Here is a 16,290-nt window from a genome sequence, read left to right as displayed (position 1 = left end):
TCCTGCATCTGGTCAATCTTCCTCTTCATGTTTGTCGCATAGCTATGTGCGAGCTTATGCAACTGTTTATTCTCCTGCTTGAGCCCTCTAATCTCCTGTTTGAGACTCATCACTTCAGCCGCCAATGATTCAACTTGACGGGTTCGAGCAAATAGGCGTTGGGCCATATTAGACACAGAACCTGCACACTGCACACTGAGAGCCAGAGAATCCTTAACAGCCAACTCATCAGACCGTTTGGAAAGTAGTCTGTTATCTCTGGGGGTGACAAGGTTTCGGGCCACCACCGCAGCGGTCATATCATTCTTCACCACCGAGTCCCCAACGGTAAGAGGACCAGTAGGGGATATGAAGGATGGGCGCCATATGTTGTCTGGAGAAGGCGGGACTGCCTCTTCACCAAGATTCAAATCAAAACGACGGTCGGAGGGTCCAGACATTTTCAAAGGTGTTGAAGGAAGAAGAGGTCGGATAAATCAAGATCTTAGAAGTACAAGAAGGGAGTTTCTACAAGCGAAAATTCAAGTGTGCTTTGAAACGAACTGCGTGCCTCTATAAAAATCAGCACTCGACGGGATTTCAGAGATCGAAGAGGCGAGCTCAGAATTCGAAGAGGCCATTCAAAAATCGAAGAGGCAAGCTCAGAAATCGGAGAAGCATCTTGCTTTTCCAGATGCGTCGGCACCTGTCACACGCAAACTCAGCTTTGCGGAAATCACGGGTAATTTGTCGAAGCACCGATCCCAGATATCGAAGAGGCGCCAGTCTTTTTCAGCCGCATCATCACCTGTCATATGCACACTCAACTTTGCGCAAATCACAGGCAATTTGTCGAAGATTTTCGATGAAGGAGAAAGCACATGAAAGTTTACTGTTCAATCACGCGTTAGTTGCCGACACAAGTGAAAGAATAGTACCTCTACAGGTATTAAGGGACCTCCTATAACTGTCCACCTTCACCTTCCATAGCGAGGCAGACATACAGAACCTTTCTTCATCTCCGAGAATGCCTTCCCAACGAAGCCTCTCGAGTCACTTAGTGTTCCTTATTCCTTGGGGTACCTCTGTAAGCCAATAACTTCAAAGCAAAAGTATCTCATATCACCAGGGTAGAAAGCAAGAGTATCTCATATCATGCGTTCTCCCTGTCGTTTCCTTTGTCCTTGCTCCTACCTACAAAGACAAGGATAAAGAAAACAATATGCCGGAACTTCCACTCAAACTCGGGTAAGGAACCGACTGCTTGGAACCCTTCCCTGATTGCCTGCCTAGCACTGCTCTCGAGTACTCGTCTCCCACTGCTGCTGTACTTCCATAGAAGCTGTCACATCTGCCTGGAGAACAGATAAGGCAAGTGAAAATGATACCTTGCAGCATGTGGAGACAACGTGCTGAAGAAACAAGCAGAGAAGAATGCGGCCTGCACAGTCAACTCAGCAGAAGGAGTCCGAGCTGAAGAACTCGAGAAGATGCCACATCTGCCTGGAGAACAAATAAGGAAATGCGGCATGCACAATCAACTCAGCAGAAGGAGTCTGAACTGAGAAACTCGAGCACATGCCACATTCTGCCAGAAGAATAGATAAGGCAAGGGAAATGATACATTGAAGCATGTGGAGACAAGCACAAAGCACGTGCCGATTCATCCGCTACTTCTTCAAAATCAAAAGTATCTCATATCATCAAAGTTGCAATCACTATGTGTGGAGGACTCGTTTTGACCCTCAAATTCTTGGGTCGACTTACTAGGCGTTGTGAGCTGCACGTGTCGATTCACCACCCTTGAATCGAATCCTTAAAGATCAAGTCACCGACTGGAAGAAAAGCCCATCAATCTTGAAGATCATACCGTTGACCAAACTGCTCAGGTGTGAATTAGAAAGATTGAACAAAGAAACAGGTTGTCACCTTTACCTCGTGCCTGCTTGCCATGTGTTCGAGTCAACCTTCAAGAATCAAGCCTCAACGGCCCTTGAAGAAGTTTCCAGCCAAATTCAAGATCAAGCCTCGACGGCCCTTGAGGAAATCACAAGTCCGATTCAAGATCAAGTGTCTACCACCCTTGAATCAAAACCTAGTTCAAGAATAAGCTGTGGAAAATCAACAATTGGAGGAATCCAGAAAATCCTCCAACCCAGTTCAAGATCAAAGCTGTGGAAAGTCAACAAGCGCAACAAAATACGTGCCGATTCACCCACTACCAAAGCCAAAGATCATCTACCACATGAAACTCCTTGTGGTCCAATTTCAACCTTCAAGATCAAGTCTCGACGGCCCTTGAAGAAATTTCAAACAAAAGTTCAAGAACAAGCCTCAATGGCCCTTGAAGAAATCTCAAGCCCAATTCAAGATCAAGCCTCAACGGCCCTTGAAGAAATATCCAGCCCAATTCAAGATCAAGCCTCGACGGCCCTTGGATCGACATCTACATTAAGGGACTTCAAAACGCATCTCCTACACGTGACAAGCACATGTATACGACGCGCCTTGAAGTGGGGGCATTTGTAGACATCGAAATTTCGGTAAATAAATGTTGACCGATAAATCAAAGTGTCAACGCTCATGTATTACATAAATTTTACACGTAGCGTGTGACTCAACGAAAATTGAAATGAGTTGGAAAAGTCATCAAATAGGACACGTGTCAACACCTAGCAGAAACGACTTATTTCATCTGGAATATTATATTCAAAATTAGGCCTTGGAAAATTCTATAAATACAAGCCCAATTTCATTCATTTAGAGGGGGGGGAACCAAAATCATTAGGCAAAACTCTTGAAGCTCTGAAGCTCTGAAACTCCGAAGCTCTCAAGCATCCAGGTTCCCGAAGAATCAAGAAAGCGTTCTTCGTTCATCGTTCATCCTAAGATCAAGCCCCAACGGCCCTTTGGATCAACAATCATCCACCAATTCAAGATCAAGCCCCGACGGCCCTTGAAGAAAGTGTTCTTCGTTCTTCGTTCTTCGTTCATTGTTCTTCCAAGATCAAGCCCCGACGGCCCTTGGATCAACCATCCACCAATTCAAGATCAAGCCCCCGACGGCCCTTGAAGAAAACACCATTGTTCATCATCCGTTCATCCAAGATCAAGCCCCAACGGCCCTTTGGATCAACAACGTCGACAAATCCACACATCCAACCGTTCTTCAAGATCAAGCCCAAAAGCCCTTGAAGATCCGTTCATCACTGTTCTTCAAGATCAAGCCCAAAAGCCCTTGGAGATCCGTTCATCACTGTTCTTCAAAGATCAAGCCCAAAAGCCCCTTTGAAGATCCGCTCAAATCCACCTTCAAGATCAAGTCCACGGCCCTTGAAGAACGTTCATCCTTAGATCAAGCCCAACGGCCCTTTGGATCAATCACACATCCACAAATACACACCTTACGGAGATCGAATCAGAGGATCAAAATAGAGAGAGATTGTAACCCAAAATCATCAAAACATTTTAATATTTGTTTGTGCGCGTCGTTCTTGTCTCTTTCGTTTCAGGAATTTTCCGTGTTCACAAATTGACCGATAAATCAAAGTGTCAACGCTCATGTATTACATAAATTTTACACGTAGCGTGTGACTCAACGAAAATTGAAATGAGTTGGAAAAGTCATCAAATAGGACACGTGTCAACACCTAGCAGAAACGACTTATTTCATCTGGAATATTATATTCAAAATTAGGCCTTGGAAAATTCTATAAATACAAGCCCAATTTCATTCATTTAGGGGGGGGGAACCAAAATCATTAGGCAAAACTCTTGAAGCTCTGAAGCTCTGAAACTCCGAAGCTCTCAAGCATCCAGGTTCCCGAAGAATCAAGAAAGCGTTCTTCGTTCATCGTTCATCCTAAGATCAAGCCCCAACGGCCCTTTGGATCAACAATCATCCACCAATTCAAGATCAAGCCCCGACGGCCCTTGAAGAAAGTGTTCTTCGTTCTTCGTTCTTCGTTCATTGTTCTTCCAAGATCAAGCCCCGACGGCCCTTGGATCAACCATCCACCAATTCAAGATCAAGCCCCCGACGGCCCTTGAAGAAAACACCATTGTTCATCATCCGTTCATCCAAGATCAAGCCCCAACGGCCCTTTGGATCAACAACGTCGACAAATCCACACATCCAACCGTTCTTCAAGATCAAGCCCAAAAGCCCTTGAAGATCCGTTCATCACTGTTCTTCAAGATCAAGCCCAAAAGCCCTTGGAGATCCGTTCATCACTGTTCTTCAAAGATCAAGCCCAAAAGCCCCTTTGAAGATCCGCTCAAATCCACCTTCAAGATCAAGTCCACGGCCCTTGAAGAACGTTCATCCTTAGATCAAGCCCAACGGCCCTTTGGATCAATCACACATCCACAAATACACACCTTACGGAGATCGAATCAGAGGATCAAAATAGAGAGAGATTGTAACCCAAAATCATCAAAACATTTTAATATTTGTTTGTGCGCGTCGTTCTTGTCTCTTTCGTTTCAGGAATTTTCCGTGTTCACAAATTGGCACGCCCAGTGGGACGATCTCTACCTCTCATCTCTTTCTCCGTTCAAGGAATCCAAGCACACCTCAAAGTCAATGGCATCAAGCAAGGGACAAGCCGTTCTTGCAACCACTGAGGGAAGGATCCTAAGCACTTCTGCCGCAAATGGACAATCCATTGGCGCCACAACCGCTCCTCAACATGCCATTTCAAAATTGGTGCCGCTAAAAGAGCAAGGGAAGCATCCAAGGTGTGAGTCTATCATCAACCTGACCTCGCTGGGGGCACCGAAGCATGATGCTGAGGCACACAAGATGACATCCCAAAGCAGCCAACGACGTTCTTCATCAGCATCCTGGATATCTAAAGGAAAGTCACGTCTATTGGTCGCACAAGTCATGACTATTGGCGTTACCTCCGTTGAAGAACAACTAGCTCAAATGAATGAAGCGATTGCAAGGCTAACCCGAACTGTGGAAGAAAAAGACTTGCAAATTGCAGCACTCGTCAATCGACTAGAGGCGCAGGACGGCGATAAACCCGACCCAGAGAATGATCCACTAAAGAGAAGAGAGGACGAAGAAGAGGAGCCTCAGGTGGAGAAAAATGATGCGAAGCCGGAGCCAGACCAAGCAACGGCACTTATGGGATCTCTTTCTATCCAGCAGCTGCAGGAGATGATCACCAACACCATCAAGGCACAGTACGAAGGGAGCTCACATACCTCCTTGTTCTACTCGAAGCCCTACTCCAAGAAGATTGATGCCCTGAAGATGCCAAGGGGTTATCAACCACCAAAGTTCATGCAGTTTGATGGAAAAGGAAACCCGAAACAGCACGTTGCCCATTTTGTTGAAACTTGCAACAACGCAGGGACCGAAGGGGACTACCTTGCTAAGCAGTTTGTGCGCTCGCTGAAAGGAAACGCCTTTGAGTGGTACACAGACCTAGAACCTGAGTCCATCAACAGCTGGGAACAATTAGAGCGGGAATTCCTCAACCGCTTCTATAGCACCCGCCGCACTGTGAGCATGCTAGAGCTAACGAGCACAAAGCAGTGGAAGGACGAGCCAGTCATTGACTACATCAACAGATGGCGCACTCTAAGCCTCGACTGTAAAGACAGGCTCTCGGAAACCTCTTCAATCGAGATGTGCATCCAAGGCATGCAATGGGGTTTGCAATACATCCTTCAAGGCATTAAACCACGGACCTTCGAGGAATTGGCCACTCGCGCCCATGACATGGAGTTGAGCATCGCCCATCATGGGAAGAAAGAACCGATCGCCGACTACAAGAACGACAAAGTTCTTGGGACAAAGGTGGAAAAGGCTGCATGGAAACCCACCAAGGAAGCGATGACAGTCAACACAGCTCCCGTCAAAATCTCCACACGAGGCAAGGCGATTCAAGCCGAAGGCTTTCGTGATCAAGAGATGCGTAGACGCACTTTGAAGGAGCTCGAGGAGAAAACTTATCCATTCCCCGACTCTGATGTGGTTGCCATGTTAGAAGACTTGCTGGAAAAGAAGGTGATCGGCTTGCCTGAGTGCAGACGGCCAGAAGAGATGAATCGCACCGACAGTCCAAGGTACTGTAAATTCCACCGCTTCATCAGTCATCCGACAGAAAAATGCTTCGTACTGAAAGATCTTATCATGAAGCTGGCTCAAAAAGGAATCATCGAGCTAGATCTTGACGATGTGGTGAAGTCAAACTATACCACCATCACTTCTGACTCTTCCGACTCGAAGTTTTCACCTCAACCGCTGGGGGCATCCTCCAAGACAAGCAAAATTGAAGGATGGACTCAAGTCACTCCTAAGAAATTGCACAAGAAGCATACGTCTCCTCCACAAGTCCGCCAATCGGAAAGGGGGCAAAGCAGCTATTGTCAACCTTCAAAGCAACGTGAACGTGTTGAAGATGATGAAATTTCGACATATAGATCGTCCATCCCCATCACGATGCGTGATTTCTTACCCGAAGACTTCTTCAATCACTCGGTCAAGGCTCCTTGCTATGAAGATTGTGAGGAACGCCTCTCCAAAATTGCTTGACAAATTCAACAAAGCTCCTTGTCTGTAAGAGCCTAAACTGCAAGACACAAAGCTCATTGTCCGCACGAGCCTAAACTGTAGGACACGAAGCTCCTCGCCTGCACGAGCCTAAACTGCATGGCACAACACTCCTGGTCTGCACGAGCATAAAAGGCAACACCAACGCTCCTGGTCTGCACGAGCATAAAAGGCGACAACCCAAAGCTCCTTGCCTGCACGAGCTGAAACTGCACTAAACGCTCCTTGCCTGCACGAGCTGAAACTGCAACACGGCACCAAATGCTCCTTGTTCGCACGAGCCTAAACTGCACGAACCAAAGCTCCTCGCCTGCACGAGCCTAAACTGCATGGCACAACGCTCCCGGTCTGCACGAGCTGAAACTGCAACACGGCACCAAATGCTCCTTGTTCGCACGAGCCTAAACTGCACGAACCAAAGCTCCTCGCCTGCACGAGCCTAAACTGCATGGCACAACGCTCCCGGTCTGCACGAGCTGAAACTGCAAACGACACCAACACTCCTTGTCTGCACGAGTTGAAACTGCAAACGACACCAAAAGAAAATACCAAAAAAAAAAATGTATTTGAACTACGTTTTGACTTGATCTCTTTCTTTGGAAGGGTACGTAGGCAGCTCGAGCATTCGATTTCGAGTTCAGTCACATCAAAAAAAAAAAAAAAAGGGATTTGATTAAAGTCTCATTGGTGAAGGTCAATTTTATTACAAAATTACTTGCAGTTTTCTTTGTACAAAATTAAATTACAGTTTCTTTGAAAAAAAAAAAAAAAAAAAAAACATATGTTATCTAAATATATATATATATATATATATATATATATATATATATATATTAAATTACAGTTTCTTTGAAAAAAAAAAAAAAAAAAAAAACATATGTTATCTAAATATATATATATATATATATATATATATATTAAATTACAGTTTCTTTGAAAAAAAAAAAAAAAAAACATATGTTATCTAAAAAAAAAAATATATATATATATATACATGTCTGAGCCCAGCCACAAAATCAGGCCCGTCTCCTCAGACCCAAACCGTGAGCCCAACAAGCTCAGGCCCGGCTCTCAAAAATTCAATCAAATCCAATCCCACCACCACTCGTCTGAGGCGTCTTGGTAAACACCGCCCCTCCCTCCTTCTCCTTCTGCTTGTCCTGTCTCCTTTCAGTTGGAACCCTAACCCTCTCCCTCACCTACCGCCAGCTCTTCCACCCTGAGCAGCTCATTTCCGGCAAGGAAGACACCGCGAACAACTTCGCCCGCGGTCACTACACCATCAGCAAAGAGATCGTAGATCTCTGCCTCGACCGCATTAGGAAGCTCGCTGACAACTGCACCGGGCTCCAAGGGTTCTTGGTCTTCAATGCCGTGGGTGGCGGTACCGGATCGGGTCTTGGGTCGTTGCTTCTGGAGCGGCTTTCGGTTGATTTTGTCGAAACCCTAGCTTACTTGTATTCGGTTCAGTTCTCTCTCGGATCCGTCCGGGTCGCAAGCTGTCGGGCAGCCAAAGGAGGAACAACAGCGGCAATCAGAGTCAGATCCAGAACTGCAACGACCTGTCGTCGGAATCGCAGTACTCCCGCAACCCCATGTGCCGGTGGTGCCGCAGCGACGCCCTCAACGACATGTGCTCCTCCTTTGCCTCCTCTCCGCCATGTCCAAATCCGACTAGTAATCTGAAAACCCAATTTTGAAATTTAAAAAAAAAAAAAAAAAAAAAAAAAAAAAAAAAAAAAAAAAAAAAAAGGAGTCGGATTTGGTGCTTCTGAGCTTTCCTCTGCAAATTGTTTAGTTTTCCGGCAGCGAGGTAAGGGCGCTCATTGGGTGATGACGTGTCTGGATCCGGCGAAGCCCCTGTGATCTGACCGATTTGTTGATCGAAGCGCTACTACAGCCAGGGGGATTTATATTTGAAACCTTAGCTGCTATGATTTCCGCTCTGTATATATAAATACACAAGTTTGTATCGATTGAAATCAACGGCGGTGACAGGGTCGGAGTGAGCCGGCAAAACCTTCAAGCATTTCCCGGTCTTGACTTCCCAAATACGCACCGTTTCGTCGAAGGAACCGGAGACGATCATATTGGACTGAGGGTTGATGTTGACGCAGAAGGCGAGATCGGAGACGCCCTGGGAGTGGCCTTCGAAGGTCCGGGCGGCGGAGATGGTTCGGTTATCGTTTCGAGCAGCTACGATGGGTTGTGCAGGACATAGGATGCCTCCACTGGCCACTGCACCAAGACATTGATTGACGATGAGAAATCCTCCGGTTTCGTTTGTTAAGTTTGCGCCTAATGGAAAGTACATTCTTGTTGGCACTTTGGATGACACTCTCTAAGGTTCTGGAACTTTTCAACTGGGAAATGTCTAAAGACTTACACCGGTCACAAGAGCTCGAGATTCTGCATTTCTTCCGCATTTTCTGTGACAAATGGGATATACATTGTAAGTGGTTCTGAAGATAATTGTTTGTACTTGTGGGAATTACAAAGCAGGAAGGTAGTTCAGAAATTGGCAGGTCACCCAAACACTACTATTTCAAGTGGTTCTTCTTCGTCCCAGAAGCATTTGCAAAATCAGCAGCAAGACCAGGCCGAAAGAAAGTACTACATCAGCCCAGGACGACGTGTAGGGGTACCTTCTGTAGCTTCAGCTCTGGAACTTAACTTTTCGGGCCTACCAATTCGTCCGGGGAAGAAAGATTATCCTACTATATGCGAACTGGCACCTGCAAGTATGAAACAAACTGCAAGTTTAACCACCTTGATCCTACAGCTGCCGGAGAATCTCGCCCACAATCTGCATATGGCAATGGTAGGCCTGCATCATTACAAGATCTGCCAAAATCTCAAGACATTTATTCCGAAACTACAGAATGGAATGGTTATCAGGCTCCAGCATATCTACCACATAGAACCATGCCTGCAACTCCACCTCCGCCATATGTTATGAACAAGCTCAGGAAAATGACGCTGAGAGTGATCGCGGAGCGGCTGTCGGAGGAATGGCGTGCATGATGTCGGCATGGGCTCAGTAGGAATTGACGAGGCGAAGTCTATTGGCTGTACTTTGTGCCTGTGCTCAGTGGCAATGCAACGGGTGTGTAATGACTGTGCTCGGCAAGCAGTGCAATGGCTGTGCTAAGTGGTTGTGTTCAGTGACGGTAGCAGTGGAGCGTCTTCCTCTCCACCTCCGCCATGGCCGCCGCCTTTGAATGAGATTGACAAAACCAAAGTTTGACAATCCACACCCAAAGACCTCCTCCGTCTCTTGCCTCACAGCTGCCAACAACTTCAAAGACCGCTGTCAAACGACTAGCCGGCCAAGAAGCTCTTCCTCAAACTCCAGCTCTCCGTCCGTCTTCGTCCTTCCCTACAAATCCCCCAGCCCGTCACCCAAATTTATACAGAAAAAATTTACTAAAAAAAAAAAAAAAGGGGATGGTGGAGCAAAGTGGTGCGGCCACCACGTGAAAAAAGAAAAGAAAAGGGGGTGCATCAGGCAGCATGTGCAAAGAAAAATAAAAGAATAAAAAAATATATATATATATATATAATAATGGTAAAGGTTTTGGGTGAAGCTGTCACATGTGACAAAAGAAAAAGAAAAAAAAAAAACAAAAAAAAAAAAAACAAAAGAAAAAAAAAAAAAAAAAAAGGGGGGGGATGGTTGTACAGCGCCAAAAGAAAAAGAAATAATATATATAGATATATATATATATACACGTGTGTGCACATAAAAAAAAAAAAAAAAAGAAAAGAAAAAATTGCATTGAGAGAAATAAAGTCCATTTTATTTATTTTTTTTCTGGAAATTTTACATATGCATTATACATACCTTAAAAAAAAAAAATTAAAAAAAAAAAAAAAAAAAAAAAAAACAAATCAAATCAAATTTACAAGAGGGGATCTTCAAGGACGATCAGGTGTCGCCTCACCACTCGGTAGAGCTCCAGAAATGAGAGGCGCCGGAGATTGACTGTTTGAAGCCACACCACTCGGCGGAACTCCAGGAAAAGGAGGCGCCAAAGGTTGATCATTTGGAGCTTCATTACGCGGTGCAGCCCCAGAAGACGAAGGCAAATGTTGTTGGAACAAACCCACAAACCTCCGATGATCAAGTAAAATCTGACCATCAGATTCCTGCATCTGGTCAATCTTCCTCTTCATGTTTGTCGCATAGCTATGTGCGAGCTTATGCAACTGTTTATTCTCCTGCTTGAGCCCTCTAATCTCCTGTTTGAGACTCATCACTTCAGCCGCCAATGATTCAACTTGACGGGTTCGAGCAAATAGGCGTTGGGCCATATTAGACACAGAACCTGCACACTGCACACTGAGAGCCAGAGAATCCTTAACAGCCAACTCATCAGACCGTTTGGAAAGTAGTCTGTTATCTCTGGGGGTGACAAGGTTTCGGGCCACCACCGCAGCGGTCATATCATTCTTCACCACCGAGTCCCCAACGGTAAGAGGACCAGTAGGGGATATGAAGGATGGGCGCCATATGTTGTCTGGAGAAGGCGGGACTGCCTCTTCACCAAGATTCAAATCAAAACGACGGTCGGAGGGTCCAGACATTTTCAAAGGTGTTGAAGGAAGAAGAGGTCGGATAAATCAAGATCTTAGAAGTACAAGAAGGGAGTTTCTACAAGCGAAAATTCAAGTGTGCTTTGAAACGAACTGCGTGCCTCTATAAAAATCAGCACTCGACGGGATTTCAGAGATCGAAGAGGCGAGCTCAGAATTCGAAGAGGCCATTCAAAAATCGAAGAGGCAAGCTCAGAAATCGGAGAAGCATCTTGCTTTTCCAGATGCGTCGGCACCTGTCACACGCAAACTCAGCTTTGCGGAAATCACGGGTAATTTGTCGAAGCACCGATCCCAGATATCGAAGAGGCGCCAGTCTTTTTCAGCCGCATCATCACCTGTCATATGCACACTCAACTTTGCGCAAATCACAGGCAATTTGTCGAAGATTTTCGATGAAGGAGAAAGCACATGAAAGTTTACTGTTCAATCACGCGTTAGTTGCCGACACAAGTGAAAGAATAGTACCTCTACAGGTATTAAGGGACCTCCTATAACTGTCCACCTTCACCTTCCATAGCGAGGCAGACATACAGAACCTTTCTTCATCTCCGAGAATGCCTTCCCAACGAAGCCTCTCGAGTCTTATTCCTTGGGGTACCTCTGTAAGCCAATAACTTCAAAGCAAAAGTATCTCATATCACCAGGGTAGAAAGCAAGAGTATCTCATATCATGCGTTCTCCCTGTCGTTTCCTTTGTCCTTGCTCCTACCTACAAAGACAAGGATAAAGAAAACAATATGCCGGAACTTCCACTCAAACTCGGGTAAGGAACCGACTGCTTGGAACCCTTCCCTGATTGCCTGCCTAGCACTGCTCTCGAGTACTCGTCTCCCACTGCTGCTGTACTTCCATAGAAGCTGTCACATCTGCCTGGAGAACAGATAAGGCAAGTGAAAATGATACCTTGCAGCATGTGGAGACAACGTGCTGAAGAAACAAGCAGAGAAGAATGCGGCCTGCACAGTCAACTCAGCAGAAGGAGTCCGAGCTGAAGAACTCGAGAAGATGCCACATCTGCCTGGAGAACAAATAAGGAAATGCGGCATGCACAATCAACTCAGCAGAAGGAGTCTGAACTGAGAAACTCGAGCACATGCCACATTCTGCCAGAAGAATAGATAAGGCAAGGGAAATGATACATTGAAGCATGTGGAGACAAGCACAAAGCACGTGCCGATTCATCCGCTACTTCTTCAAAATCAAAAGTATCTCATATCATCAAAGTTGCAATCACTATGTGTGGAGGACTCGTTTTGACCCTCAAATTCTTGGGTCGACTTACTAGGCGTTGTGAGCTGCACGTGTCGATTCACCACCCTTGAATCGAATCCTTAAAGATCAAGTCACCGACTGGAAGAAAAGCCCATCAATCTTGAAGATCATACCGTTGACCAAACTGCTCAGGTGTGAATTAGAAAGATTGAACAAAGAAACAGGTTGTCACCTTTACCTCGTGCCTGCTTGCCATGTGTTCGAGTCAACCTTCAAGAATCAAGCCTCAACGGCCCTTGAAGAAGTTTCCAGCCAAATTCAAGATCAAGCCTCGACGGCCCTTGAGGAAATCACAAGTCCGATTCAAGATCAAGTGTCTACCACCCTTGAATCAAAACCTAGTTCAAGAATAAGCTGTGGAAAATCAACAATTGGAGGAATCCAGAAAATCCTCCAACCCAGTTCAAGATCAAAGCTGTGGAAAGTCAACAAGCGCAACAAAATACGTGCCGATTCACCCACTACCAAAGCCAAAGATCATCTACCACATGAAACTCCTTGTGGTCCAATTTCAACCTTCAAGATCAAGTCTCGACGGCCCTTGAAGAAATTTCAAACAAAAGTTCAAGAACAAGCCTCAATGGCCCTTGAAGAAATCTCAAGCCCAATTCAAGATCAAGCCTCAACGGCCCTTGAAGAAATATCCAGCCCAATTCAAGATCAAGCCTCGACGGCCCTTGGATCGACATCTACATTAAGGGACTTCAAAACGCATCTCCTACACGTGACAAGCACATGTATACGACGCGCCTTGAAGTGGGGGCATTTGTAGACATCGAAATTTCGGTAAATAAATGTTGACCGATAAATCAAAGTGTCAACGCTCATGTATTACATAAATTTTACACGTAGCGTGTGACTCAACGAAAATTGAAATGAGTTGGAAAAGTCATCAAATAGGACACGTGTCAACACCTAGCAGAAACGACTTATTTCATCTGGAATATTATATTCAAAATTAGGCCTTGGAAAATTCTATAAATACAAGCCCAATTTCATTCATTTAGGGGGGGGGAACCAAAATCATTAGGCAAAACTCTTGAAGCTCTGAAGCTCTGAAACTCCGAAGCTCTCAAGCATCCAGGTTCCCGAAGAATCAAGAAAGCGTTCTTCGTTCATCGTTCATCCTAAGATCAAGCCCCAACGGCCCTTTGGATCAACAATCATCCACCAATTCAAGATCAAGCCCCGACGGCCCTTGAAGAAAGTGTTCTTCGTTCTTCGTTCTTCGTTCATTGTTCTTCCAAGATCAAGCCCCGACGGCCCTTGGATCAACCATCCACCAATTCAAGATCAAGCCCCCGACGGCCCTTGAAGAAAACACCATTGTTCATCATCCGTTCATCCAAGATCAAGCCCCAACGGCCCTTTGGATCAACAACGTCGACAAATCCACACATCCAACCGTTCTTCAAGATCAAGCCCAAAAGCCCTTGAAGATCCGTTCATCACTGTTCTTCAAGATCAAGCCCAAAAGCCCTTGGAGATCCGTTCATCACTGTTCTTCAAAGATCAAGCCCAAAAGCCCCTTTGAAGATCCGCTCAAATCCACCTTCAAGATCAAGTCCACGGCCCTTGAAGAACGTTCATCCTTAGATCAAGCCCAACGGCCCTTTGGATCAATCACACATCCACAAATACACACCTTACGGAGATCGAATCAGAGGATCAAAATAGAGAGAGATTGTAACCCAAAATCATCAAAACATTTTAATATTTGTTTGTGCGCGTCGTTCTTGTCTCTTTCGTTTCAGGAATTTTCAACGGAGGTAACGCCAATAGTCATGACTTGTGCGACCAATAGTCATTTGTGAACACGGAAAATTCCTGAAACGAAAGAGACAAGAACGACGCGCACAAACAAATATTAAAATGTTTTGATGATTTTGGGTTACAATCTCTCTCTATTTTGATCCTCTGATTCGATCTCCGTAAGGTGTGTATTTGTGGATGTGTGATTGATCCAAAGGGCCGTTGGGCTTGATCTAAGGATGAACGTTCTTCAAGGGCCGTGGACTTGATCTTGAAGGTGGATTTGAGCGGATCTTCAAAGGGGCTTTTGGGCTTGATCTTTGAAGAACAGTGATGAACGGATCTCCAAGGGCTTTTGGGCTTGATCTTGAAGAACAGTGATGAACGGATCTTCAAGGGCTTTTGGGCTTGATCTTGAAGAACGGTTGGATGTGTGGATTTGTCGACGTTGTTGATCCAAAGGGCCGTTGGGGCTTGATCTTGGATGAACGGATGATGAACAATGGTGTTTTCTTCAAGGGCCGTCGGGGGCTTGATCTTGAATTGGTGGATGGTTGATCCAAGGGCCGTCGGGGCTTGATCTTGGAAGAACAATGAACGAAGAACGAAGAACGAAGAACACTTTCTTCAAGGGCCGTCGGGGCTTGATCTTGAATTGGTGGATGATTGTTGATCCAAAGGGCCGTTGGGGCTTGATCTTAGGATGAACGATGAACGAAGAACGCTTTCTTGATTCTTCGGGAACCTGGATGCTTGAGAGCTTCGGAGTTTCAGAGCTTCAGAGCTTCAAGAGTTTTGCCTAATGATTTTGGTTCCCCCCCTCTAAATGAATGAAATTGGGCTTGTATTTATAGAATTTTCCAAGGCCTAATTTTGAATATAATATTCCAGATGAAATAAGTCGTTTCTGCTAGGTGTTGACACGTGTCCTATTTGATGACTTTTCCAACTCATTTCAATTTTCGTTGAGTCACACGCTACGTGTAAAATTTATGTAATACATGAGCGTTGACACTTTGATTTATCGGTCAACATTTATTTACCGAAATTTCGATGTCTACAAATGCCCCCACTTCAAGGCGCGTCGTATACATGTGCTTGTCACGTGTAGGAGATGCGTTTTGAAGTCCCTTAATGTAGATGTCGATCCAAGGGCCGTCGAGGCTTGATCTTGAATTGGGCTGGATATTTCTTCAAGGGCCGTTGAGGCTTGATCTTGAATTGGGCTTGAGATTTCTTCAAGGGCCATTGAGGCTTGTTCTTGAACTTTTGTTTGAAATTTCTTCAAGGGCCGTCGAGACTTGATCTTGAAGGTTGAAATTGGACCACAAGGAGTTTCATGTGGTAGATGATCTTTGGCTTTGGTAGTGGGTGAATCGGCACGTATTTTGTTGCGCTTGTTGACTTTCCACAGCTTTGATCTTGAACTGGGTTGGAGGATTTTCTGGATTCCTCCAATTGTTGATTTTCCACAGCTTATTCTTGAACTAGGTTTTGATTCAAGGGTGGTAGACACTTGATCTTGAATCGGACTTGTGATTTCCTCAAGGGCCGTCGAGGCTTGATCTTGAATTTGGCTGGAAACTTCTTCAAGGGCCGTTGAGGCTTGATTCTTGAAGGTTGACTCGAACACATGGCAAGCAGGCACGAGGTAAAGGTGACAACCTGTTTCTTTGTTCAATCTTTCTAATTCACACCTGAGCAGTTTGGTCAACGGTATGATCTTCAAGATTGATGGGCTTTTCTTCCAGTCGGTGACTTGATCTTTAAGGATTCGATTCAAGGGTGGTGAATCGACACGTGCAGCTCACAACGCCTAGTAAGTCGACCCAAGAATTTGAGGGTCAAAACGAGTCCTCCACACATAGTGATTGCAACTTTGATGATATGAGATACTTTTGATTTTGAAGAAGTAGCGGATGAATCGGCACGTGCTTTGTGCTTGTCTCCACATGCTTCAATGTATCATTTCCCTTGCCTTATCTATTCTTCTGGCAGAATGTGGCATGTGCTCGAGTTTCTCAGTTCAGACTCCTTCTGCTGAGTTGATTGTGCATGCCGCATTTCCTTATTTGTTCTCCAGGCAGATGTGGCATCTTCTCGAGTTCTTCAGCTCGGAC

At 45.2% G+C, this 16,290-nt stretch overlaps 1 long non-coding RNA gene across 1 annotated transcript; it reads right to left on the bottom strand.

The window, feature by feature from the left end:
* Window positions 1–8,846: 8,846 nt before the first annotated feature.
* Window positions 8,847–9,930, bottom strand: LOC139197419 (uncharacterized). The gene is made up of 2 exons (XR_011582809.1): window positions 9,462–9,930; window positions 8,847–9,353 (listed from the first exon to the last, which is right to left on the bottom strand). It is a non-coding gene; the product is annotated as an uncharacterized lncRNA (long non-coding RNA).
* Between the last annotated feature and the right edge of the window lie 6,360 nt (window positions 9,931–16,290).

This window comes from Malus domestica, chromosome 07 (genome assembly GCF_042453785.1).
Source record: "Malus domestica chromosome 07, GDT2T_hap1".
Lineage (NCBI taxonomy): Eukaryota > Viridiplantae > Streptophyta > Magnoliopsida > Rosales > Rosaceae > Malus > Malus domestica.
The sequence above is the reverse complement of the archived record's forward strand: the minus strand, read 5'-3'. Positions and strand labels throughout refer to the sequence as shown.